Consider the following 27,500-nt stretch of genomic DNA (forward strand, 5'->3'; position numbering starts at 1 on the left):
GACAGCTATGGTGTTGGAGTGGCCGGACACATGGTATGAGCTGATCAATAGCAGAGATGTGTTTTTGTGGCAGAGGAGAAAAGGTAATCAGCCAAAAGTGCCCTAATTAATATTCTAGCTGGCTCCTTTGTCTGTCTGTCTGTCTGTCTGTCTATCTCTCTCTCTCTCTCTCTCTCTCTCTCTCTCTCTCTCTCTCACAAACACACACACACACACACACACACACACACACACGAGGTGGGGGGAGCAGGGTACATGGGAGAGGCTTCCCAGAAAGATTTGGGAAATGGTGAACCCGCATTTGAGATTCATCATTCAATCAACAAACACCCTGTGTAGAGACTTACATGCCAAGATAATTTCAGACACTAGAATGTATTTACACTGGAAGGTGTAGAGGAGGAGGGGCAGGGAAGGGTATTCCAGTTACCCACAGCAGTCCTGGAAACAACCTGGCCTATCTGTGTGTAAGGGCCAGGTATGACAAAATTACACGGACTCGGGGAGCCCCTCAAGCTCTGAGGCAACAGAGACCCCGCGTGGATTTAAAGCAGTGCATACACGAAACCCAGTTTTAACTTTAGATGGAGCCTCCCAGCAGCCACGAGAGACCCTCCTGACTGGGAGGAAGAAGATAACAGAATGTCGGGCTGGTGCTGCGGCTCTGACGTACCAGTCAGTGACAGACGGAGGACAGCATAGTGATCTGGAGGGGCAGTAAGCAGAGCAGAGTGGGAGTCACTGGGGACAGTGTCATGGTAGCAAGGATGACCGGTGTGCCTGTCCTGGGCACTTGTAGGAGGATAAGAGATTTCATTCTGAGATCCTCCTGGGGTCCAGGAGAAGAAGCAAAAATTCTGTGTTTATACCTAGCCCTCCTTTGCAGACCTGGCGTCTGCTCCACTACTCAGCCATCTGCCGTACCCCGCCAGAGCTCTTTGGCCTCCTGTCCTTTCCCTAGCAACCCATGCCCACAGAAAGGTCGGTCTCATGGTCACAATGGTGCTTCCCACACTGAGAGAGGGCCAGGCAGCTGGCTTTGTGCTGACAACAATCCTAGCAAGGACAGTGGGCTAAGGAAGCTGGATGTGTGGCACGAGGAGAAGGGCGGGGCTGGCAGCTGCCACTCTAGGAGCTTCACCTCCCATTCTATACCCTTGGTCTCCATGGAAGATGCTAAGCCAGGGTCGTGACTGTTTGCACAGACCTGTCTTTAATCCACGATACTCAAAGGGGAGTGCTTAGGCTGTCTCTGGTCTTACCTGGGCAGGTGAGGGGCGCAGGGGTTCAGTACAAACCTGCCCTTTAGAGGGAAGTGCAGAAACCGAGCAAACAGTCCGCCAGGCTGGAGAAACTACTAGAAAGGCAGTGGAAACTGAAGGGAGGTAGAGAGAGTCCATCAAAATTGGGAGCTTCCGTTGCCAGAGAGGACCCGGAAGTCAGAGGGATGGCGAGGGAGAAGGGGCTGCAGAGGACGCGAAGCTGGGGTTCGTACATCACTCTGCCAGCAACTGAGATCTTGGTGCCCCTGTGAGACAGGAAAGAAGTAGGGGTGCTCAGAACTGCCACTAAGACCCCTTTCTCAGAAGGTGCTTAGTCCTCACCCGAGCCCAGGGCACCAGGAATGGGGGCTTCTTTGACAATTTGAAAGGAAGTGGGCACAGCGTTCTAATACTAACAGCCTGTTATTAAAATCAAGTGCTATTTTGCAAAATGCATTTGCCAGGGAATCGCTAATTACAGGCAAAGCGCGGCTTCGTGTGTTGGTGCCGATTAATCCTGAACGGTTTAAGCAATCGAATTTTATACATATAATTATCATCCAAGATTCACAAAAACAGTAACAAGATGCTCTGAGCTCTGCCCTTGGGGGACTGGGTGGCAGGGATGGGGATGACGGAAGGATGTCCAGACAGGGAGGAATGGTCCAGGTTTGGCTGTTGAGAATCATGTGTGAGCATTTCAACTTGACCCACCTCCTCTTAGCCATCTTTTCCTTCTTCTTCTAAGGCAGAAGAGAGCCTGACAGAGTAGGGTGGGAGGGAAGAGGAGCAGAGCCCATAAAGCAGCTCCTTCACAAGATGCTCCCACACTGACACAGTGCTAACTGACCTTTGAGACAAACACTGGGCTCCCTTCTCGGGTGGCCTTGACTTTGCGTGTGTGAAATGAACTGGCTGGAGGAATTGTGTAGGAGTGAAGGGAGGACTGTTTAGTCCCGTGGTGTCCCCCCCAGTGATGGTGTTAACCAATGGTGGTGCCCAGACGATGGAAGTTGTTCAGCCAGTGGTAATGCCCACTCAGTCAATGGTGTGTCTAGCTGAAGGCGGTGCTGGAAAATTAAGAGTCTCTGGAAGAGAAGCTTCTCATGATCTATACATGTGGAAGGAGACTGACTATTGACAGAATCTCAAAAGAGTCTAGAGTGGGGAGCTATTTAGCTCAGGTTGGCCCGTGGCATATGTATGGTTGGAGGAATGTCTTGATTGTTAACCAAACTCAGCCACTACGGGCAATGTCATTCTGCAAGCTGAATCCTCATCTGTACAGCAGAGGAAGCTAACAAGGGCTGAGATAGCAAGTCAGCAAAAATCTTGGGTGTATCCTCTCTACTTTTGATTGTGACTGTGGCCAGCTGCTTTCCGTTCCTGCCTTGACTTCCCTGCAACAACGGACTACAATTGTAAGTTAAATAAATCCTTTTCTTCTTTAAGCCTCTTCAGGTCCGGATATTTTACCATCACAACAGAAATGAAATTACAACCGCCAGCTTCTTCGCTATCTTCTGCTTTGTGTATCCTGAGGATGACAGGCTACACACACCTGTGACAGTGCAGGAAGGAGACCTGGCATGGGCCTCTGGGCAACAACCAGGAGAATGAGTGGCTCGGATGATGCCCACAGGGCCAGAAGGCTGAGTCTTCCCATGATGAGGGTGGGAAGGGAAAACGCAGGCCCCAGTTGCTGAAGAGAACACCTGCTGTCCCCTCTCTCTTCTCCTGCCTGGAACACTACTGAAAGTTGGGACAAAATAGTTAAGCTGGAGAAGCAAAGGCGTATGTGAAGGGCACCAGAATTTCAGATTTCTGGCCCAGACCCTAGGGCTCTGTAGGTAGGGGCATGTGCAGGAATCCCAGGAGAGCCAGAGTTTTAGAGTCACATTTTAAAGGGAAAGAAAAGACTGGGGGGGAGGGGGCTGAAGCTTTTCCTGGGCTCTCCCTCTGTGTGTGTGTGTGTGTGTGTGTGTAATGGTCCGGAAGCCTGGTCTACTTTGAGACAAGATTCAGCAGGCCCTTCCACCTTTTGAACTATAGTTTCCATGAACAAAAGAAAGAAAGAAAGAAAGAAAGAAAGAAAGAAAGAAAGAAAGAAAGAAGGAAGGAAAGAAAGAAAGAAAGGAAGAAAGAAAGGGAAAGAAAGAAAGAAAGAAAGAAAGAAAGAAAGAAAGAAAGAAGGCCATGCATGTTTTAAGCATTCTACAAGGTTGACTGGCTGATTATTGGAAGCCAGAATTATCTCAGGCTACCTTAGCCCCTAAATAGACATTTACCACCCACTTCTTTGTGTACCCTGACACCTTTATGACCATTAGGTAAATCCTTTGTAATGTACAGACAGACCCCTAGCTGCTGCCAGCCCGAAGACTAAGCGGGTCATCAGACAGCCTCTGAGCCTAGAGCAGGTTTCCCCACTGTGCCGCCTGATGCCTCCAACCAATCCATTTGCAAACTGCTTTTGATTTATGGGTTTCTTTGTTCTGCTCCTATTAAAAACTTCTTGGGGCTGTTGCATTAGAACACAGTATCTGGGTAACCTGGATCTTCGTCATGGTCCCTAATATTTGTCTCCAGAATAATCTCCCCGACCCAACCTTGTGCGTGTGCGTGCATGTTCACGTCTGTCAATGAGGGTGCAAATGGGTCATAGCGTGGATATAGAGGTCAGAGGTCAACCTCGTGTGTCACAGACTTCTCCACTTCCTCCTTGTTTGAGGCAGGGTCCTTTGCTTCTTCACCTAGCTAGCCTGATGGCTTCCACGAATTTTCCTGTTCAATTGCCATCTCCCCATGGGTGTCCTTGTCATTGTAGATTCGCTTCCTACTGCTGCTGTGCCTGAATCTATGTAGGTTCTAGGAGTCCAAGCTCAGACCCTCTTGCTGCGATGACAAGCACCTAACCACTGAGCATTTTCTTTCTAGCCTTACACTCTTTCCTAGTGCCTTTGAGGAGAGAGTTGTCTCCATCCCACCTCACTCCACATCAACTGTCCCCTGCATCCAGCCGGAGGGAGCTGAGGACTGGAACTCTCCTCAAGTCTCTGCACAGCCCCGCTGATTTGCCACACACTTCCCCAGGCTCGGAAGTCACCCAGAGAGCACAAGGGCGGCCTGCTGCGGGATGTCTTGCTAAGCAAATTACAGCCTCTCAGGGGCGCAGATGACAAACGACCGTCAAATGGCTTGCTTTGCGTATGCAAATGAAGCCGCCAGATTTACATTCATTTGCACCTGATGGGCGTCTGAAATGGATGGATTTGATTTGTGCTTGATCTCTAAGTGTCTAATTTATTAATCAATAAAACGTCATGTACTGGAGCGAGGATCCCCGGCTCCAGCCGGCCTCCATATATGCATGTAAATAACACACCCTCAGTCTCCTTGTTAGGAAAACGCTAATATAAAACTGACAGAGATCCGGAGCTGAAGAATTTTATGAGCCGCTGAGGATTACGTTTTCCCGGCCCATCCTTTGCTCCGCCCCCACCACCCCAGCTCCTCCCACCTGCCGCTCCTCACTCCACACACCGAGGCTCCTCACCTCCTCCTCCAGGAAGTACACTTGTTCCGTCAGCCTTCACACCTCCCAGGCTCTACCCTCTGGGCAGAGAATTTTGCCCCCAAGACCACCCTTAACATAGTCTTCAAGAGATCTCTCCTCTCCAGCTCTGGGCTGAAATTTACCCTCCTCCAGGAACCCCATTGGTTAAATGCTGCCATCTTTAACAGGCATGCGCTTGGTTGTGGTTACCTTGCAGGAGAGGTTGAAAGGTCCTTGTCAGTGCTGTGCTCAAACAGGGCAAACCTCACGGGATGGGGGAAGAGGACTCTAGACTTCCCTGTCTATCATTCTCGCTGGCTTCCATCCTACCAGGTGCTCTGCCACAGGGAAGGTCTTAGAGCTTCAGCTGCCGGTAGATCCATCCCATCCCCTTTCTCGAACCAGGAGCACTAGGTAACGTCTGTTCTAAGAGTGGGAGCACTCGAAGTCAGGGTGAGCGGGAAGGAAACATGGAGCCCTTTTCAGCTCCATGATAGTAAGCGGCACCTTCATCCAACAATTTTGACGACAAGGCTTCCAAGTAGATACTGACTTGGATCTATCAGTAGGAGTCCTGGATTCAGGCTGTCACTCCAAGGGGGCCTGAGGGAGGGCATGCCCCGGTGGGGCAGGTGAAGTACTGCTCAATGGTATTTCAGATATATTCTTGGTGGACAGGCACGCAGACGATAAAAGGCAAGTTTCCATGGAACTTTTGGGGAAAACCTTTTGTGTTTTTTATTCCTCCCTGTATCCTCTCCATCTTCCTGCCCTTTCACCCAGCCCCAATTTAACCCTTCCTATTCCACTATCTACTCTTTAGCTCTCTATACCCTTGTGTTCTATCTCCCCTCTCTTGAAATTCACCCTCTCCTTAGGAATTTACTGACCTCTGTGGGTGTTTTAAATGAAACTCAAATACCCAGATTCAAAGCTAACAAGGTGCAGGACGATCAGCTCTAAATGGGACATTTATATCACATGCCCTTCTTCCAAAGCTCAAGGATCACTGTGGAAGAAAGAGCGGGCATGAAGATTCCAAAAGCCAGAGGTGGTGGATGGCTACAGGGAAACAACGTTTTCTGGACACAGCCGAACGGTTGCGTTTGAACCCACAACAGTTGTAACACCGTGCACAAGCCCTGTGCAAGCTCAAGTCAAAAATCAGCATGGTGAGGAGAGGTGGGCTGAGACGAAATTGGTAACTGGCAGCTGCAAGGAGTCTGAGAAGTTAGTTTTCTCTTAAGAATGCAGCCCTTAGCAGGTCAACCTCCCTCAAGTGGAAGCCCAAACACCACAGAGTAAGTACACAGGCAGCTCAAAGCGGACTCCATGGGTTAAGGAAAAGAAAAAAGGACACAGAGCTGGGGAGGGGTGTGAGAGATGAGGGGGAGGGGAGAGTATGGCCAACACAGCAACAAACTTCTCGAAGAACTCATAGAGAGGAAGGATGGGGGAGGGAGAGGGATAAGGGGATAGGGGAAGGGAAGAGGGGGGAGGGGAGGAAGAGAGAAGTTAGGCAGGGGCTGAGGACTGAGCTCCACAGGAAAGCATTTGTTTAGTATACAGGAGACTGAATTTTATCTCCATCACTGCAAAACAATGACAACAACAGCAACAAGGACGACAAGAGAGATGAATGGGAAGCATGTCTCTAGAAGCTGCCAGGAGAGAGTCTGGTGCTGTGGCCACATTTGGCTTTTTCATTCCTGGGCATCTATCTCAACAAGTGTGTGGACAGCCAAAGGACTGAAGAGAAAGAAGTCTCCCAAAGGAACAAGGGGCAGACCAGCCCCCACCTGTGTTCGGTTTTATTTTGTTCACTTAGCCACCTTGTCCTTATGGAGACATCCATAGGCCTACTCAGAATGGTAAGAGATTCACCTAGAGTCACACCGCTGGTCAGTGGGGGGAGTCGGAAGCTGATCTCAGGTCCTCCTGATCCTTCAACTTCCTAAAGTCTGGACGGTCCTTTGTAGATGATGTGCAGGTCCAAACTAAAAGGGAGGAACTGTATTCCAGATGACTCCTGAAGATGGCTGGACAAGCCTGGTTAAAGACGCAGTGATTAAAGAGAGTTGCAGGGAGGCCACTCTCTTGAACTTGGCCTGAGTTTGACACTCATGGCATAAATTATATCACCCATTCGTGATCAATTAATGACACTATTTTAAAGTTAATTAGAGAAATACAACTTAAGGCCTTGAAAATGGCATGGCTATGCTGATGGGTTGGGTCCAAGTTCAGCAAGTTGATTGGACTACGCTAGGCTGACCCAATAACCTCCTACCACCAGACACAGTGGAAACCCCCACATGAAGGATGCTACTGCTTTAAACTCAAGGCCTCAGCTGCTCCTACAAAGTGGCTGCCACCACTCTGATTTACAAATGACAAAACAACCTCAGAAAGGTTCAGTTACCTGCCCTATGCCACACAGCCTCTAAAGGATGGAGCTGAGATTGGAACTCAGATTTCTCTGAGCTCAGATATTTAACTCTTCTATCTCCTTGAAGGTTAATAAAGGTTGTCAACTCGACTAGACTCAGAGTGGGGTGAGTGTAAACCGTGACTGTGGGTGTGTCAGTCTGGGTGAGGAGGTGTTCAGAGAAGATTAGCTCCTGGGGACTGGAATCACCTCAATGGCTGTCCCTTATACTTGCTCCTTTCTGCCAGTTCGGTCAGAGCAAGGGGCAAGGAAGATATCATCATGATTGTGCTCCTACATGTACCTTAAGGGAATCTTGGGCTGGAGAGATGGCTCCCTGGCTAAGAGCACTGGCCGCTCTTGCAGAGGACCTGAGCTCACTTCTCAGCATCCACACCAGGCTGCTCAGGGGTCACTCATCCCTCCAGCTCTAAGGGATCCAATGCGCTTTCCTGGCTTCATTTTCATGGCATTTGTGTGCTATACACACATTATAGACACATGTAATAAACACACACACACACACACACACCCACACACACACAACACATATACACAAATAAAAAGTTCAAAATAAACCTTAAAAATGGAAAAGAAAGTGAGCCTGTGGTTTCCTGTCTCTAAGCCCTGAACCATAGCGAGGTTGGGACAACGAATCTCAAGTTCTGCTGCTTCTGCCCCAGTGGCTTGGTGAGATGAGGTTGCACAGCCGCATAGGGGAGACTAGCGGTAAACCTGAGGTACTTGCATGTTGGACATTCAGGGCCAGCCTAACAGGATGACCACATGAGGCAGCACCCTGTCACTTGAAAAGGACCTGCAGGGCTGGCAATAATGCCATCGGTATCCAAGTCCTGCTGCCTCTTGTCTCTCTGCTGATGTTCTCTTGGGGATCCGTGGCGGACACAAGTAGTCATGGCCAGGAAGGCTTTCCTGGTTTTCTTTCTGTTGCTGTGATAAAACACTCTGACTATCAGCAACGTGGGGAGGAAAGAGTTAATTTGACTCCTGACCTCCTGGTACCAGTCAATCACTGAAGGAAGCCAGGGAAGTAATTTCTGGCAGGAACCTGGAAGCAAAAACCACCTAGAACTATTGTTTGCTGGCTCACTCACAGGCTCATGCTTAGCTAGCTTGTTTATACAGCTCAAGACCACCTGCCTAGGGAATGACGCTGCCCACAGTGGGCTAGAACCTCCTGTATCAATTAACACTCAAGCAAATTCCAAGCAGATACATTCATAGGACAATGTTGTCTAGACAATTCCTCAATTAAGGTATCCTCTCTCAGATGACTGTGGGCAGTATCAAGTTGACAATTAAGGCTAACCAGGAGAGTTGGCTTGGAGACTCTGAGGCAGGTGCCAAACCTCTGTGGGCTCCGTTTCCCAAGCCAGGCAGTTATGTACGTGTGTGGCGAGGTCCCAGCTGCACCTGACATAGGCAGGAGGTGACAGTTGAGTCTGGTTGACAGGTGCAAGCTTAGCCCTGGGCCCAGGACTCCACACAAGACACCAGCTGCTCTTCCGACCCTGATTTGAAGGCTTCTTTCTGGTCCTGCTGTTTTGAGCCTCTTTGATATGGCAGACACAAGGAGCAGAAGCAGACAACTTTCTTGCTTGTTGGAGTCCCCCAGCACCATGAGATGTTTCAGATTGGGCCCTCCACATGTTGTACTGCAGGTCCAAGGTCAGCAGACAGAGAAGGGATGGAAGCTAAGGGGGGCTTCAGGTCGGTGGTCTTGGCATCACTTGAGATCCTTTCTCCTCACAGACAGCTTTGTGTGGGTGGTGGCCAGCCTTACTGGGGTCATCATCCCCACAAATAACTTGGATAGACTTCTAACTCAGCACAGCTTGTATCCCCCCCACCCCAGTGTAAACATCGTGTACCCAGGGATTGGTCACACACTGTGACGCCCACATCTCCCAACACAATCGTTTACCCTCAACTCAACGATTTCCGTTTTACAAGACAACATTGCTTGCTTCACATCTTAATATAATAGCCCTATGATACCTGTATTGAGCCTCGTGTCATAGATGGAGAGACTCCATCAGAGAGGTTAAATCTCACACCTAAAAACACACAGCTTGGAAGAGGTCCAGTTGAAGCCTAACTCCAAGTTATCTGGTTCAACAGCCTTCCCCCTGGTCCTGTCTTCCCTACACCTGAGGAAGCCTGCACCTCCTTGAGGAAGCAGCTAAAGTGAGTGGCTCCCCACCAGGCCCTTCTGGTATCCCAGCTGGAACTCATTCATTTCTCTTCTGTCACTTTAACTTCCACTGATCATGGCAGGAGGAGACTATTATAATCATTATTTATGTACGTGGTGCATCTTCCACTGTGGTGGGAGCTATAAAGAGCAGAACGCAGGCTATTCTGAACCCAGGATGGAGTTAACAACAGCCTCGAAGTGGGGGGAGGTCCCCAGCACCTCAGGCTTACTCAAGCCCTTGTTTCTGTCACCTGGACTGTTGGCTAAGCACCACAAAGAGCCTGCTGTCTGTAGGTCAGAATTCTGCAGCAAGCATTCGGAGATCCTGGCATTTGGACAACACTGGTGGGTGGGGTGTTTCTCTGTGGTCCTGGGATATCTTGAGGAAGTTTTGTAAACTGAGTCTCCGGGTTTTTGTCTCCGTGTCTCTGCCTCTCCTCCTTTCTCATCTCTTTTGTCTTGTCTTTCCCTTAATTGGATAAAATACAGAACCAAAATATATTTTCCTATTACTTGATGTACAGTTTGCATTTTTAAAAATCTGTTCCCTGCTCTAAAAAGTATCTGAGTGGGATGTTTTCATCTTTACTTCTGTCTTGTTCAAACACACACATGCGTGCGCACACACGCACATTGTCAGGGGGCAGTGATCAAATTACATGGCCCTCAAGCCATCCTTTTTGAGAAATCAATTGTTGACTATTTACAGAAAACATAAGATTCTGCTTGTACCCCTGGGGTTCCTTAAAAGTGCAACTCATGGCCCCTACCACCAGGTCAAGCCAACCTGCACCAACCGATAGGGAGCAGTGGCCCAAGCATCCCTTAGAAAAAAGGGTAGAGTCAGTCACTGTATATGGGGACCTGGTACACAGACAAAAGTGTCAAACCAGCCTTGCACACACAGACCCTACGGTTGAGGGAAATAGGTACATGTGCTTCAAGTTATTAACAAACAGTATCAAGAAAAATGTCTCCACATCCAGTATACAATTTAAATCATGTATTATATTTTATTTGTTTTGTAGGTCGAAGGGCTTGTGTCTGGAGTCAGAGGACAACGTGGGGAATTGGTCCTGCCCTTCTACCATGTGGGCCTCAGGATCAAACTCAGGTATTCAAGCTCCACATAGGCGGTTTCACCCTCTGAGAAACAGACAAAGGAGATTCACCCAGGTTAGATGGCAACGATCTGCCATTTTATATATGGGACTTGAGCTGTGTGGACCTTGGCACCTGTGGGGATCATGGGTCCAGTCCCTCTTGGTGTCTGCTCCTTTGTCCCAATGCATGGACAGCTAACGTGAGGCACAAAGGAACCAAGAAGCCTGCTCCAAGCCACATAGAGCCTCAGAACTGGAACCCACTGGACTTGGGCTTTGAGTCTCAACTGGAACTGACTGGTCAGCCTCCTTCCCTTGGGCAGCCATGCTTTGGGTATGAGTTACCCCTGCAAGCAAGAAGTCATCAGGAGGGCCTCCTTTAACCCCAAGGCCTGTGTGCAATGTGATCACAACAGACCCAGGTCTTCGGAATCTTTGCGGCTCTGCCAGCCAGTCACAGGAGCAGATGATGAAAGTGCCCCGTGGGAGGCACCCTGGGCATTAACAGCCAGACTGCCTGGTAGTTAGTATCATCATCATTATGACAGCTACAATTGCTCATCTTAAGTTAGGAGGCTGCAGCTGTGCCCAAATGCTTGGGTGGATCTAAGGGCAGCCTGAAACCTGAACTATGACCTGGACCCGAGTTCAGAAGGGGAGCAAGAAGCAAGGCCCGGATTGTCCTTGTCAGTGCCCTGGTGGCCTCAAGGCATGGACATGAAGTGTCTGGAGCTAGGAGACATCCCCACAGCTATGCTGTAACCCTGGTACCCACCAGGGTCTGTCACCTCTCATCCAAATGCCTCCTCTGTGGGTGGGAGGAGTGTTGGGAAGGAGCTCCATGGTCCCTACTGCCTACTGCAGACTCCTGAGAGCTGAGGTGCTCTGAAAGGTTCAGCTGCTACCAGAGGGGTACAGGGAGGAGAAAAGAGGGCAGGAAAGAATGAAATCCACAGTTGCTGATTGTGCAGACTCAGAAAGAGGCCAGAGACTGGTGACGCTGGAGAACCCGGACCTGCCAACACTGTCTTTGACATGCACAATGCAGAGACGGAGAAAAAAAAAGCAATTCGATTAGGGAAAGGGGATGAGAAAGGCAAGGAGACGGAGGTGACCTGCTTTTGCAGCTGGCTCAGCGATGCAGAAGCAGATGGGTCTGGCCAGAATTGCAGCGCTAGGAAGATATTTTACTGGCCTAGGCTGGAGTCAGGTGAGAGAGAAAGGAAAAGAAAGGAGGTTGATGTCAGATGCCACTACCTGTGACCAGTCACACAGGGGCATCTATTCCAGCCCAGGCAGAGGGGCAAGAACCTGGGAAGGATCGCAAGGCTTTGCAGTTTGTCCAGAGAAAGAGGCAGGTTCTCAAAGTCTCAGTCTGAGACACAGTGTGTCCTCAGGGAGCTTCCAAGGGAGACATGGCCTGTCCTCAGCAAGACTCAGTCTGAGGTGGGAAATAAGCCCCACTTTTAAGGATCTTTAGGCTGAATCTAGTGTCATAACTTCCCTGAAGAGACGTGCATACATACAGCTTCTGTTTTGCACAAGTGCCGTGAAACCTTCTGTAGATTTGGGACGTAGGATGTAGCATGGTGGATGGGTTAAGGGCTGGACTACAGTAGTGACCAGGAAGGATGAGGAGAAATTCTTCGCAATCTGTACTTGACTGGGAACTATGCAGAGATGGGACTGGGGAAACTGAAGACCTGCTTGAGAGACAGGAGAGCTAACTTAGGGTGCTCTGCAACTTTTACCAAGGACCCAGAAATCAAGAGAAGACCTGTGTCTAGGTTACTTTTCCATTGATGTGAAAAGACCCCATGACCAGGAAAACTTAAAGAAGAAAGGATTTCGGAGGGCTTACAGTTCCAGAGGACTAGAGTCCATGACCAGGGCAGGGAGCAAGGCAGCAGGCAGGCAGGTGCGGTATGAGAGCAATATCTGAGAGCTTATCCTTATCTATAAGCAGGGGCCAAAGAGAGACACTAGGAATAGTATGGACTTTTGAAACCTCATTGCCCATCCCCATTGGCACACCTCCTCTGACAAGGCCACACTTCCCAATCTTTCCCAAAACATTCCACTAACGGGGTAGAGGGGTCAAAAATATGAGCCCATGGAAACAATTATCATTCAAACCTACACAATCTGCCCCACAGATGGCCATTAAGAATCTAAGGTAAGGTTTGGTGTTACAGCCAAGGTTTTAATCTTATTTCGTGTCCCAAGGAAAGGAATTCCTTAGAAAAATCAGTGTATAGCTGAAACACTAATCCCACAAGTGGCCTTTACTTCCTTAACAACTCTTTGTTAGTTGTTAGTTTCTTAACAAGAGTCTTTTGTTCCTTAATAACTCTTTTGCAGGTCTGCTGGTAGAAATTTCTCTATACCCCACACTATAAGCTAGGTATGGCATTCTTCAATATCTGTGGACGATTGGTTCCAAGACCTTCAAATGGCGTGTACAAAATAGCACAATGTGGGCTGTCAAGGCAGTTCAGTAGGTAAAGACTTGCTACCAAGCCTGGTAACCTGAGTTCCAATCCTGTGACCCATGTAGTGGACGGAGAGAACCTGCTCTATCAAGTTGTCCTCTTGACCTCCATGTATGCCACTGCAGCATATGAATACACACACACACACACACACACACACACACACACACACACACACACACGTGTGCATGCTCCTATGTGCATGTGCACACACACACATGCATATGTATATACAAACACATGCACAAATGCACATGTGCACACACATATGTGCATGCTCACACACATGCGCGCACACACATGCACACCAGACAGACATTTTAAAGTAAATACTTGACATAAATAAGCAACATAAGGGAGGAAGGTGTCTTAGTTCCAAGTTCCAGAGAGTTCAGTCTATGCGTCTTGGCCCCATGTCTGAAGACAGATCATATCAGAAGGATCATGTGGTTAGGAAGGTTCTTTACCTCAGGACAGACAGGAAGTGGAGGATGGGGGACTAGGATACTACAGAACTCTTCCTAAACACATCTCCTGATAACCTACTTCCTCCAGCTGTGCCCCACTTTCTAAAGCTTCCAGAACCTCCTGAATTAGCTCCATCAGTTGGGGACCAAACAGTCAACACAAGAGTCTACTGGGGAGGAGGATTCATACCCAAACCAGCATTCTCAATACTCACAGCTCACACACTTCCTCCCAGACTCTTCGGAGACTCTCTGGATTACTTCCTATAGCTCATACATGGCATGTAAATAGTTCGTTATTAGACTCTATTGTATAAGGAATTAAGACAAGCACCAAGCCTGTGCAGGTCTGTGGACATTCTCTCCTGTGAGATGTTTGCCCCTGAGGTGGTCTGAGCTAGAGGCTATGCATGCAGCATGTGGCACTGGCTGTGAGATGAGAGTCAAGCAACTCTCACCCTCAATGCCTGGGACCAGCCCTGCTTCAGATTTCAGAGTTTTTTCAAGTTGGTCAATAGCTGTGTAGACTTAACCAGCCCAAGTATCTGTTATTCGAATATCTGGTCTAAAGTGTTGTCGACACTCCTGTGTATGTACACGTGTGCATGTGCATCACTGATAACACAGTTATAATATGTACTTGTGTGTACTGCATACCTGCAAACACTTGTGCACAGGTATGTGTGTACATGTGCACACCTCCAGCAAGAACAGAGGTCACCTTTGGTTATCTTCCTCTATTGCTCTCTCTCTTATTTTCAGAGACAGGATCTGTCATCGAAGCTGGATTCAGCTATGGTTGGTGGTCAGGGACCCACCTCTCTCTGCTTCCTCAGCACTGGGGTTGCGGGTACTTGCTACCACTCCAAGCTTTGGTGTGGGTCCTGGATACCAAACTTAGGTCCCACACAGTAAGCCCTTTACCAACTGAGCCATCTCCTTACCCACCAAAATCTGAATGGTTTTAAACAGGGTGTCGGATGTGGCACTTCAGGTTTTCAGAACAGGGATGTTCGATCTAAGTTACTATTCCTAATTTCTCTAGTTCCCACACTAGATTAAAAACCTGAAGCACATGGGGCTGGAGAGACGGCTCGGTGATTAAGAGAGCTCGCTGCTCCTGCAGAGGATCCAGGTTTGGTTCCAAGAACCCACATAACTCACAACCACCTGTAACTCCAGTTCCAGGGGAACCAAAAGGATCTGACGCCCTCTTTCTGCCTCCATGGGTCCTGAACACACACAAATTCAGGTAGGCACACACAGGTACACATAAATAAGAAAAACGTAGGACGCAAACAAACACAAGATACAAACAGTGTAAGCAACGTGTCCAAGGTACAAAACTAGCCACGGCAGAGTTAGAATCTGATCCAGGGCTTCTGTTCCATTGGGTGTCTATTCTTTATTTGATTACTACCAGAGCCTAGGAGCTCACTACTCCACAAGAGGCCCAGGTACCCTGGCACAGTCTGAAGCCATGACAAAGTCATTTCACCCTAGCTTATAAAGCTTAGGAGCCAGTAACCACACTGATGCCTCCAGGACAGATAATTAATAGTTTCCTGTTAGAAGATTGCATTTCCTAGCTTCACTTGGAAATGCATTTCTACCCTGATAAGGGGCAGCAACCCACCTTCCTCTATAGACATTTTGGCCATCTGCACACGTGGGTGATAAAATGCTCCCTCAAAGTGAATAAACTCGGTCCTACCTAAGGTCAGAGCAAGCCTCTCTTTCCTCTGCCTTCTCTGTACAGCTGCCTTTCAAAAACCTAATGCTGCTTATACTTGGGACAGCATGTGGAGGCCCTGCTACTAGCAGGAGGCTTCAAGCCTTTATTCAAGGACCTGAACAAAGGTCCCTTTCTCTCCACAGCTCTTTCTCTCACTGCCTCTGCCCTTTCTCACTCACCTTGTTGTCTCACCCCAATATAGTCTAACTTAGGTGGGAGGTCACTCTGTACTCAACCTGAAGACACAGGAAACACAGCAAAATCCCAGAGCAAGGTCATTCACTGGACCTAACCCAGAGGTGCCCTAGCTAGGTCAAGGAGCTCACCGAAGCGTTCTTACCTAAGACCCACTTGGTCAAAGGCACCAGAGATTTTCCTCTGGCTACAAGAACTACTCAGTCAGCCAGAAAGCTCTGGGAACCTTCCACTGGCCCTGTGGTACCTTAACCCTGAATTATAGCAGTTGGGGTTTCTCTGTTACATTCCAGGTGTGTTTGGTCATTTCAGGACCTAGAGGATGCTTTAAGCAATTGGACTTTGACCTCTGTACTAGAGTTTATGCCTCACCTGCTCCAAAATTTCACTCAGTAGAAGATTCCACTAGTTAAGACTGGCTGAGAATTTCTGGAATTCTCCACTGGCCCAAAACTAAATACTCTGAAAACCTTCCACTGGCCCAGACATCTTAAGTCTGGGGTTCACTGGAGTCCCGGAATTGAAATGGCCACTGCTGGGCCAAAGTTGGATCTTTTGACTCTTAATATCTGAACTGACTTAATAACTCCATAGGGCATAATGACAGCATGGTCTAGACTCACAGTTTACCATAATCTTTCTCAAGGCCCTTGCTTACAACCACACTCAGAATCAGAATGCCCACTGTTTCTTCTGGGCCTCCGAACCTGCATCCATGCAGTTCCAACCACTCTTAACTGAGACAGCACAGCACTCTTCCATGTAACTCCTGCCTCTTCTGCCTATGCTTTGGGCCCACTTGTGTTCTGCCTCTCCAAGCCTGGGAAGCCCTGCTTGTCTCTGTAACAGGTACGAGGCAAAACCATTTCAGGTTGTCTGCTCCACACACAGACACACCCAAACTGGATATAGATCTGTAGGTCACTGGGTTCAGTTTTACAGAGATTCAAATGTTTTATGGGTATGGATAATATTGAAAAAAATTAGCCCCAGGCATGGCGGCACACACCTTTAACCTGGGAGACAAAGACAGGAAGGTAGATCTCTTAGTTAAAGGCTAAATCTGGTCCACAGAGTAAGTTCCAGGTCAGCTAGTGCTGGACAGAGAAACCCTGCCTCAAAGAAAGAAAGAGAGAAAGAAAGGAAGGAAGAAAGAAGAAAGGAAGAGAGAAAATAGGAGGGGAGGGGAGGGAAGGGGAGGGGAGGAGAGGAGAGGAGAGGAGAGGAATTCCATGTTCTACCCTACCGAGAATGAGGCTGTTTCTGGAGTTGGATTTTGGCCTATCTGCCCCAGATCCAAGTATGTTTGCTTAAAAGTTTCCTTCAAAGTCTCTGTCTTGGGTCAGGTCAGCCACCTGACTCTGCTACAGGGTAAAGAAGGGAACGGAACAGTCTAAGAAACGACACTTTGCACTGGAGAACAACTAAAAAGTAAACTGTTTCTTATAGCAGTTACAAATGGCAAAGTGTTTAACTCTCTTCTTCCCATTCTGAGTATTCTCAAAGCTTTGCCTGAAGCCTCACCATTCTGTAGTTTGTGATTTGTACGTTCATTGAGTGTGTCTTACACAGGGTGTATAGATAATCTTAATTTGCAATAATCGCCATGCTACAGTTTGCTACAGTACCGTGTTGGTAACTGGGATTCAGCTCTTGTTAACAAAAAAAAAAGTGCCTCATAAACTCCCCTTGGACTACATGTGGTGGGCTGGCATCTGGCTGATGACCCAGACTTACCTTGGAGTAAGTAACAACCTTGTGGCTTGCTGACATCTTGACTGGTAACCTCAATAGGCTAGAAGCATGTCATGTGATTTTACACCCATCTTTGTTAAAGTGATCATGTGATAGCCCTCTGTTTGTCCCCCGCCCCCCCCCCCCATGGCTTGTTTTAAAACTAGGTCATACGAAAATTTGATATTTTTGCTATCTTTATTAAGATTCAGCTATCTGGGGAAACTGAGTAATATACAAAGCTAGAATTTTCTAAAAGTACCAGTCTCTTGGTAAATTGTATTTATGGTTTAAAGTTTATTTTGATAATTAGGGACTTTTAACTGAATAATTATATACTCTAAGGCTCAAACTTAGTGGAATAAAATTGTAAAATTGAAATCTTATGAAAGGTACCAACTTATTTTAGACTGTTAAAAAATAATTGAGATGTACAAGTTAATGGTCAGTCATACTAAGTATAAATGTAATTTGTTTACAGAGACAAACTTTTGGGAAAGACTAATTTTTATCTCCCATTATATAGTATTTTGTGTATGTTGTCAACGCTAAGCCAGAAACAAGTCAAAACAAGTTTGAAGTTAACTTAAAGTTTGTTTAATATAAAACGTATTTAGAATCAGACACACGAAAATTTGTTTATAAAAGACTGAATGCTTGCATAAAGTGTGCTAATTTATAGTATACATGCATGGCAGGAAGCCACCAGGCTCTAACAGTTGCCTTGGATGGAGCACCATCGCACCAGAGTGAGTTGCCTGAGAGCCTTATTACAGGACACGGAAATAAGACCAGGCAGAAGTCCGCTGCTTCTGCCTCCAGCTACGTAAGCCTGACCAGCTCTGGCTATGTGGGCCTGACCAAAAAACCCTCTTCCTTAGCTGAAGATGCGTTACTCCTCACATCTCAGATGACAGGGGGTGGTGGGTGGATTCTCAGATTTCTGCACCCACATCCTAAATGTCTCAAACAACAGAAAGCAGACAGCAACCACCCCATCCTCATTGTCTTCCAAACTGACATGGGAAGACGCTTGGTGGTCTAGAACTTTGCCTATCTACAAAAGGAGTGAAGAGTTGGCTTTGGCCTTCTCTGTCAGTGCAGTCTATGCTACATGTAATTTATTTATTACAGTCTTGACATGACTGCTTTCACAGCTCACCTGCTGGTTCAATGTATGCAATGAAAACATACAGATTTTTAAATGTTGTATTAATAAAGTTAATTTTAGAAAACTTTGGAGAGTGGATCATTTCTCTTGACATGGCAGTCGCTGCTTCAGTGACTTAGGACGGTCTAGAATGTTCTAGAGGAATGCCTGTTGAGGAAAAATCAAGGCAGTCTCTGTCCCTGGGAGTATACTTTTTAAGTTGGAAACAATTTCTTTTGGAGGAAAACAACTTAGAATTAAACTGTCTCTTTACACAGCCAGACAATATAAATATGTTTAATGGGTATAGGTACACAATTCAATGTTTAACAAAAATATATACTGTCATGTTTTCAAACACTAGATAAGGTCACTTAAGGTAACAGTTCCAAGTTTTGAAATCTTACCTTATCAAACTGTTTCTAACCAAAAGTTGTGTTTTACTCGAGACACTCTGTTTTTGTTCACTAAATATTAGCTGGTGTTGTTAATATTTGAAACAAATATATGAAGTTTTCCATATGTAAAAGCAGGGAATATCACTTGGACACTTTCTGCTCATATTTATTTCTTCGATGCTGACTTTAACTGACTTCTTCTCCAAGGCTTCCGGGTGCCTGCTCCTTATGCAGGAGACTGAGGTAACAGCAGCTAATTAGTTACCTTATCCTTCTACTGAACACAGTCCTGCCGCTTGCCCAATTACTGTTAACTCATATTAATCCTGATGCGAAAGGTTTTCTGATGTAACTGTGTCTCTTAATGTTCCCTGAAAAGCTGTACCGCTATTTGCCTCCTGACTCACTTCCTGGATCTCTGCCAACTGTTAAGTGCTATCATGGCCCCTTGGTTGGACCGTCTTCTGAGGACCTCTAAATTCAGTTCTCCTCATCTCCCATCTGTCAGCCTTGGATCACCCGCTGAGAGATGAACACCCCTAAAGCCCTGAAAGTGAACGAATGTGTCTTGGGCCATCCGGCTATCCCTCTTCTCACCATTGAGAACATTGTTTTGGGGTCTCAGAATGGAAACAGCTGAACTAGAGCCTTCTTAGCATCAGTTAACCTCTCTGTCTCCCCAAATCAGATCTGCTTAACATCAGTCAGGGTCAGTCCGACTCCTTGACTGCTGCTGTCCTGCAAGGTTATAAAGAACCAAATCTGACAGCTGCTAAGATGGGACCTCTGCCCTTCTTAGTGCTGCTTCCGTTCCAACAAATCCTAACAGGTTTCACTGGATCCTAAAGATACAGGCACCAGACAAAAGTCCCTTCTGCTTTCTCCCCTTGACCATTCTTCTCTCTGTTATCCCTCTACCTATGCTTTTCACCCTGTCTTTTAAAGGTTCTACTTACTGAATTTCACCTTACACCCAAACAACATGTCCCGCACAAGCCCTCCCTGGAGCGCTCATGCTGCAACAGCTCCATGTGTTCCTGACACATCCACAAAAAGCCCTTTTCAACGCTGTGGAGAAAATGGCTAAAAGGAGCCTTCTTCCCTTACACCCTGACCCAGATACAATTCTTTACATTGATTCTGTATTTTCCCATTTCCTTGCTTCATGCCCCCTGCTACCTCTGCCAGCTCAGTTTGGTCCAACAGTCCTGCAATGGGACTAGTCATTGTCACCCTGAGTCAACTCTGTGCCCACTTCCTCTCACGGTCCACTCCATTTCTCCTCACTCTCTTCCCCCATCCTTCAACCTTCCCAGAAAATCTCTTGGCTCTACTCTATAACCAAAGCATCTGCTTACATCCCTCTAATGACAATTCCCCAGGTCTCTCTAGGAATACAGGACAGCAACCACCGAATACATTCAGCCAGACAAGTTAAGAATCCCTTCTGCTATGTGACCAGAAGGCACCCTCTTTAATGGATCCAGGACTACGATGTCCGACAAAGACCTTCCTCAGCAGAAAACAGCTAAAACTCCCTGCCCCACATGTTTTATATCCTCATATATCCTCACAGTAATGATAGTTTATTGCTCAAAGACTAATTTTCCTGCTTCCCTTGTGGGCTAAGGAAGTCATACCCACCCCTTTAAGGAGCCACATCCCACCTTCCTCCGTGGGCATTTTGGTCATCTGCACAAGTGGGTGACAAGATGCCCCTTTACTGGGAATAAACAGGGTCCAAGCTTCTGTCTGCCTTCTATCTCTCTGCAGCTGTGCTTAAATAGCGCCCCCTGGGGGGTGGGTGGGGGATGGCAGTCACAACTGGGCCACATCAAAGTGTAGCCAGGTGCCACTACAAAAACCAAAGCCAAGAAGTTTCCCGAGAGCATATCTCACAGAGATGAGGGGGATCCACCACTGGGAGATATCTGGTGCTCCTTCCTTCAGGATGCCTCCCTGGCTAACCCTGCCCTATCTGATTCCGAAGCCCCAGTAAGTGGAGGTGGGGACTTGATTGCCTCTGGAATCCCTTCCCTTTCAAACATGGAGACCTAGTCATATGACCGACCCCAGTAAGCCCCTTTGAATCCCCACCTGCCATTATGGAATCCAGGGTCCCCCAGAAATCACAAAGACAAATGGATGCATGAAGCCCCTCTCTTGAGCCCCATCACAGCCTCTGTGCCTTGCTCAGCTTGTTCAGGTGTTAGGTCTGGGTTCGAGGCTCCTATAGACCCTTCCCCGCCTCTGCTTTCTATTCACCCTGGGCCTTTCCTTGCTATCCAAGGATTAACAGAGGAAAACGTTGAATTCATTCAGTACTGTGAGGAGGTAAATTCCAGGAGACTGGGCACTGGGGTCCTGGGGAATGACTGGGACAGCAAAATAAGAGGGGATAGGGTGGGACTGTATGGGTGATGATAACTGAGGCCAGAGGGAGTAGTCTTCTCTTCCAGCACTCTCTCCCCACCCGCTCCCCCATGCAACCCCCAGCCCTTCCCCCTGCCAGCTCCTTCTAGAAAAGGAAGCTTTCCCCAGCCAGAATTCTGGCACCAGACATGAATTATCATAAACACAATGATTTCAATTAGCAGGAGACTGGCTGACAAGGAGAAGAAATCCTCGCTCTCTGAACCTTTACACCCACCTTGCTGCAGCAGCAAGCAAGTCGGCTACCACTCCCTCTAGAGACATCATCTCTTGCCTCGAGCCCCAGGCACCAGAGATCCTAGTCACTCCTTTCCCCCATCTCACGTTCCCAAGGGACACCCCATCCCACCCCAAGTCGCCCCATGGTGTCTTATCCCCTTGGGCAATCCAGAGCCACCTCTGTGGACAGCTGTCTGCCTTCTTTCAGGCTTAGAGACCCCTATTCCATGTCATAGTCAGGGTAGAGGCCATGGGGAGGGAGCAGGCCAGTTCTGGAAGCTTCCTTAGGTTTCTGGCTCAGTATCCTTGGTTGTTATATTTCTTTTCAGCAATGTTTTGTGAGCAGAGCTAGGGTGATGGCTCAGCTTGTAAAGCACTTACCATGTAAGCACAAGGGCCCGACTGAGTGCCAAGCTCAGATCCCATGTGAAAATGTAGAAGCTCGCTTGTAAACTCAGTACTGAGGAATTAGAAGCAGGAGGACCCTGCCTCTAGCCTGTTTGGTCAATTCTACGCCAATAGGACATCCTTTCTCAATGAATAATGTGTAAGGCAGCTGAAGAACGGCAACCGTGGTTGTCTTGTGTCCTCCACATGCATGTATACAGATGTGTAGAATGTATCCTCCACATGCATGTATACAGATGTGTAGAATGTATCCTCCACATGCATGTATACAGATGTGTAGAATGTATCCTCCACATGCATGTATACAGATGTGTAGAATGTATCCTCCACATGCATGTATACAGATGTGTAGAATGTATCCTCCACATGCATGTATACAAATGTGTAGAATGTATCCTCCACATGCATGTATACAGATGTGTAGAATGTATCCTCCACATGCACCTCCACATGCACCAGGAACACACACATACAGCACACACATATACACACACAAACACATACACAAGCACACACACAGCATAGATATACGCACATATACAGACACACAAACATACACATACATTCACACACACACACAGCACACTCACACAGCATACATATACCATAGACATACACAAAAGTGCACGCGCGCACACACACACACACACACACACACACACACCATAGATACACAGAAACACACAGATATACAAGCACACACTCACATATACACACGAGGACATACTCACACATACACATAAGCACATACACACATGCTCAAAAGCACAGATTATTTCTCCTGAGGAGTGACTTTAGTGATACCTCTTAATTTTTTTTAAATAAGATTTATTTATTTTTTATATGTGAGTACACTGTCTCTGTCTTCAGACACAGCAGGAGAGGGCATCAGACCTCATTACAGATGGCTATGAGCCACCATGTGGTTGCTGGGAATTGAACTCAGGTCCTCTGAGAGCAGTCAGTGCTCTTAACCGCCATCTCTCCAGCCCCAAGTTTGTTTGTTTAAAAGATCTATTTATCGTTTTTAATTATGCGTGTGTGCCCATGTGTCTGTGTGAGTAGGGGTGTGTGCGTGTGAGTACAGAGGTGTCATATGCAGCTGGAGTGCAGTTGAGCCATTGGTCATGAGTTCTGGAACTTTGCAAAAGCAATGTGTGCTCCTAACTGCTGAGCCATCTCTTTAATTTTAGGCAGTCTTTTACCTTCTGGTTTCTCCTCTCCCCAGGTTCTTCAGTTTCTAATGCCACAAGGCACCTGATAGCCCAGTCCTCATCCCAACCTGTCCCCAACTCCAAGTGGCCACTTCTGTCTATGCCATCTACTCGCAAGTCAGACCTCCAAAGGCAGAGGCTGAGAACAGCCATCAGTTGTCCACATCCAGAGCCTTCCTAGACAGAGCTAGAGGTCGCCTCCTGTTTCAGGGGTCGAGGACCCTCTTCCTGTCAACAGTGCTCCAGAGGCACCATTTCTCCAACTTTAATCATCTTGATGTTTCTTTCCTGACAGTTACTGACAAGGGGTCACTGTAAGCCAACACTAACTGTTGGCGGAACAAGAAGAAAGGAGACAGGAAGATGAGAAAATGGGTTCTCTCAGCAGCCTGGAGAGACGACCAGGTTCTCTTCGTCCTTCACTTAATAGCCCATGAGAACCCGCTGCAGGCCAGGCACAGTCCTAGGACCTGTGGGAGTAGCAGAGACAATACAGCCTCCCACCCTCAGGAGCATCCCCACAAGCTGCTAAGGTGCCCAGACACCCACTTCAGCAACACTGCACCCAAGCCTGCCCAGCACAGGGCCAGGATCACTGGAGAAAGCTCTGTGTTCTGAGTAGAGAACCAAAGGAGAGCTGAACTTGCATATAGGATAAGGAGACCTTAGGCACAGAGGTAAGAGCCTGTTCCCAGCATCCTCATGGTGGCTCACAACCATCTGTAACTCCTGGTCTAATGTACCATCTTATGTGGACATGCTAGGCAGCTACAGGGTGCACATATGCACATTCAGGCAAAAGAGGTATACAAGTAAGATAAAATGATCATTTGGAAACACTTTAAGGAGACCTTAGGTGGGGAAAGCTGAGGTCTTAGTTTTATCATAATCCTTGTTCTATTTGTTATAGAACAGTGATTAGTGGAACAAGTCTGCTAATACCCAGAGTTCCCCTGTGACCAGCAGAGTGTAGGCCTCTGCCCTCTTCAGTCACCTCTCTCAGATCCCAATGGGGTCACAGCCCAGTGTATAAACGACACTCAGGGTCCTGGTCCTCTGTAGCTGTGGCTACAGAGTGCACTCACTGAAGGACTGCGTTTGACTTGGGCCTCCCTTTAGCTTAGCAGCCAACCACCTGTGTGAATACGGGAAAGCCTCCTTAATACTCCATGGTTTGGTTTCCGTGTTAGATTTTCGGGAAAATACTGTACTTGGCACTATCATTACTGTGACGGTTTCTATATGCTCAGCCCAGGGAGTGGCGCTATTAGAAGGTGTGGGCTTGTTGGAGTGGGTGTGGCCTTGTTGAAGTGGGTGTGGCCTTGTTGGGGTAGGTGTGGCCTTGTTGGGGTAGGTGCAGCCTTTGTTGGAGTAGGTGTGGCCTTGTTGGAGTAGGTGTGTCACTGTGGGCGTGGGCTTTAAGACCCTTCTCCTAGCTGCCTGGAAGTGAGTCTTTTCCTAGCAGCCTTCAGATGAAGATGTAGAACTCTCAGCTCCCCCTGCATCATGCCTGCCTGGATGCTGTCATGCTCCTGCCTTGATGATAATGGACTGAACCTCTGACCCTGTAAGACGGCCCCAATTAAATGTTGTCCTTACAAGAGTTGCCTCGGTCATGGTGTCTGTTCACAGCAGTAAGACCTTAACTAAGACAGTTACTAATATAACATTCCAGGGCTGGAGATGTAGTTCAGATCAGAGAGGGCATTTAGTGTGTACAAGACCCTGCGTTCAATCTCAAGCATGGCATAAATTAGACATGGTGGTGCACAGCTCTAACCTTAGCACTTAGGAAGCAGAGGTCTGGAGGATCGGAAGTTCAAGGCCATCCTTGGCCTCATAGTGAGTCAGAGGCTAGCCTGGGCTACATAAGTCCTTGGCATTTAATACGCATTTTGGAAGGATCATCACTTGGGTACGTGATAGTAGTTCTAAATCCTCTCATTCTTCCCTCTGGGTTTCAGGGCTGCCGTCTTTGAAACAACAGGTTGAATCTATGCCTCTCCATGAGGGGTGGTATCTTCTAAACCTAGACCCTTGGAGTCTTCTCCTTCCCCATCAGCACTGGGGAGCCTGAGCATCACCGCACCCCGGAGGCCTGAGCCAGGGAGAAGGAAGCAGAGGGGGAGCTCTCAGAGCCCATGGATCTTTTTCTGTATGGATCTGCTGTGACTGGGAGTGAGGGGAAGGAAGATGTGATGTCACCCTAAGGGGCTGCCAGCTGTCGCTGCAGTAGTCCTGGAGGCAGAGAATATAATGAACATAACAGTATTTCCATTCTGCGAGAGAACAGTGCATGAGGCTGTGCCTTTCCCTGAGCCCCTTGCAATGTGTCTCCACCACCACTCCATCTCCTTTCCTTGCTACAGGAGTCTCCAACTACCCTCGGAGGCCAAAGGGGCACAGTGGAGGCCATTGGTGACAGGATGGCAAGCTTCTATGTTGGAACAGGATATATCTGATAAGTAAATTTCTTCCTTAGCTTCCTTGGGAGCTGAGAGGAGTCCGACTGGCTGTAGGAAGCCACTGGGGTCAGGAAGGAATGAGGTGTCTCTCCAGGAAAAGACCAGGGCTGTGAGGTTGTGAGTCCTGGCCTAGGCAGGGCCTTAAGTGCCAGTTCCTCCCTACATGCTGAGGCAGAAGGATGGCTGTGCTCCCAGAGTACAACTGTAGAACTGGGGATACGTTCTCTCTGCCACAAGTTCAACCTTCTGACTCCAGCTTTCCCCTTAAGGAACCTAGTCTGGAACCATGAAAGCACGCTCTTGTTGAACAGATTATACCTCCAATATTCTGCTGTCATAGCTTGTGCAGGGTGGCACACCCCGGAGCACTTGTGTGAGCATGTCTGGAAGTCTAGTCCTTGCCCTCACCTCCGTCAAGCCACCAGAGGACCATCTTTGCCAGAGGCAGGGAAAGAAAACAGCCTGACTACCCTGTTCCCTGTGAGCCAGGTTGACTATGCCCTGTGGATGTGTCTGTGAGACCCTGGTTGTTCTGAAGGCATCCCAGAGAGGAGTCCCTTTGATGGAACACAGTGCACATTGAGGGGTGGATAAAAGCAGATATCAGGGTGTTGGAGACAAAACCTCAGAGCCTCCTCTCTACAGCTTAAGAATGAAGGAGCTGGTGACTAGCTCAGTCAGGAAACTACTGGCCTTGTAAACATGAGGACCTGTATTCAACCCTAGAATCCATTGAAAAACAGAAAAATCAGATGCAGTGGCAAAGGCTTGCGATACCAGCACTGGGGAGGTAGACATGGGTGAATCCCCAGAACTCATTGGCCAACCAGACTGACCAGCAGCAAGCTCAGGTCCCAGTGAGAGATCTGTTCTCCCCAAATAAGGACTGTTCCAGAAGAATCATCCACGGATGTTGTCCTCTGGTCCCCACACATGCACATGCATATGTATAACAAAGTGATGCACACACATACACACACAAACACACACACACAGATGGACATACACAATATAAATTTGCACACATAGTTGCACTCACATGTACCCACACACATGCACACACATTACAGGTGCACACACCCGCACATGCAAGCACAGGCACACACATGCACACACAGGCACACTCACATACATACATACACACACATGCATTCATGTGCACACATGCATGCACACATGTGTACACACACAGGTGCACACACATGGACATGGACACACACATGCACACATAGGTGCACACACATGCACCCACACATGCCTGTACACACACACACACAGGTGCACACACAGGTGCACACAGACCCATGTGTTCACACACATGCATGCACACACATTTACATACACAGGTGTACACACATGGACATGCACACACACATGGACATGCACATGCATGCACACACGCACATACATTTGCACACACAGGTGCTCGAACAGAAATGCATGCACACACATGTACACACAGGTGCACACACATGTACCCACACACATGCACACACACATGTACATACACAAGTACGCACACACACACACAGAATAAAGATGCAGAGCAGGCCAAGGCATTGGGACTAAACCCAAAGATCCCTGGCAAGGTCTCAGATACACTGACCAAAGGTACAGTGACAGGTCTCAGCCACCCTAAGTGGGATGTTCTTGCTTGCAGAAGATGCTGAGAAACATGGCAGCAGCTTGTGCCAGAACAGAGGTGTCGAAATCCAGCACCTCCCGCTAGAGACCGGTGCCAAACAGTGGGCCTGCAGGCCGCAGAGAGGCTCTCGCTGTGTTCTTCAAACATATGCATCATCAGACACCATGACAGCTTAACTGGCAGACAGCCAGAGGCACACCCTGCCTGTGCACAGAGCCCACACATCTATACACTCATACGGGCATGCACTCATGATCAATTTCTGGGGGCCAGGGGGCTGTGTGGTACACGCCTGTCAATTCTAATGTGAACATCAGGACAGTGCCAGGAGAAAGATCCTCAGACTCTGCAAGGAGCTTTGTGGGCTCCCATGATTGC

At 47.9% G+C, this 27,500-nt stretch overlaps 1 protein-coding gene across 2 annotated transcripts in view; it reads right to left on the reverse strand.

Annotated features, from left to right (window-relative positions):
• Lrfn2 (leucine rich repeat and fibronectin type III domain containing 2) overlaps window positions 1-27,500 on the reverse strand; it is a 168,751-nt gene that overhangs the window by 98,063 nt on the left and 43,188 nt on the right. The gene's annotated exons all lie outside the window — the stretch shown is intronic.

Source organism: Rattus norvegicus, chromosome 9, assembly GCF_036323735.1.
Source record: "Rattus norvegicus strain BN/NHsdMcwi chromosome 9, GRCr8, whole genome shotgun sequence".
Classification (NCBI taxonomy): domain Eukaryota; kingdom Metazoa; phylum Chordata; class Mammalia; order Rodentia; family Muridae; genus Rattus; species Rattus norvegicus.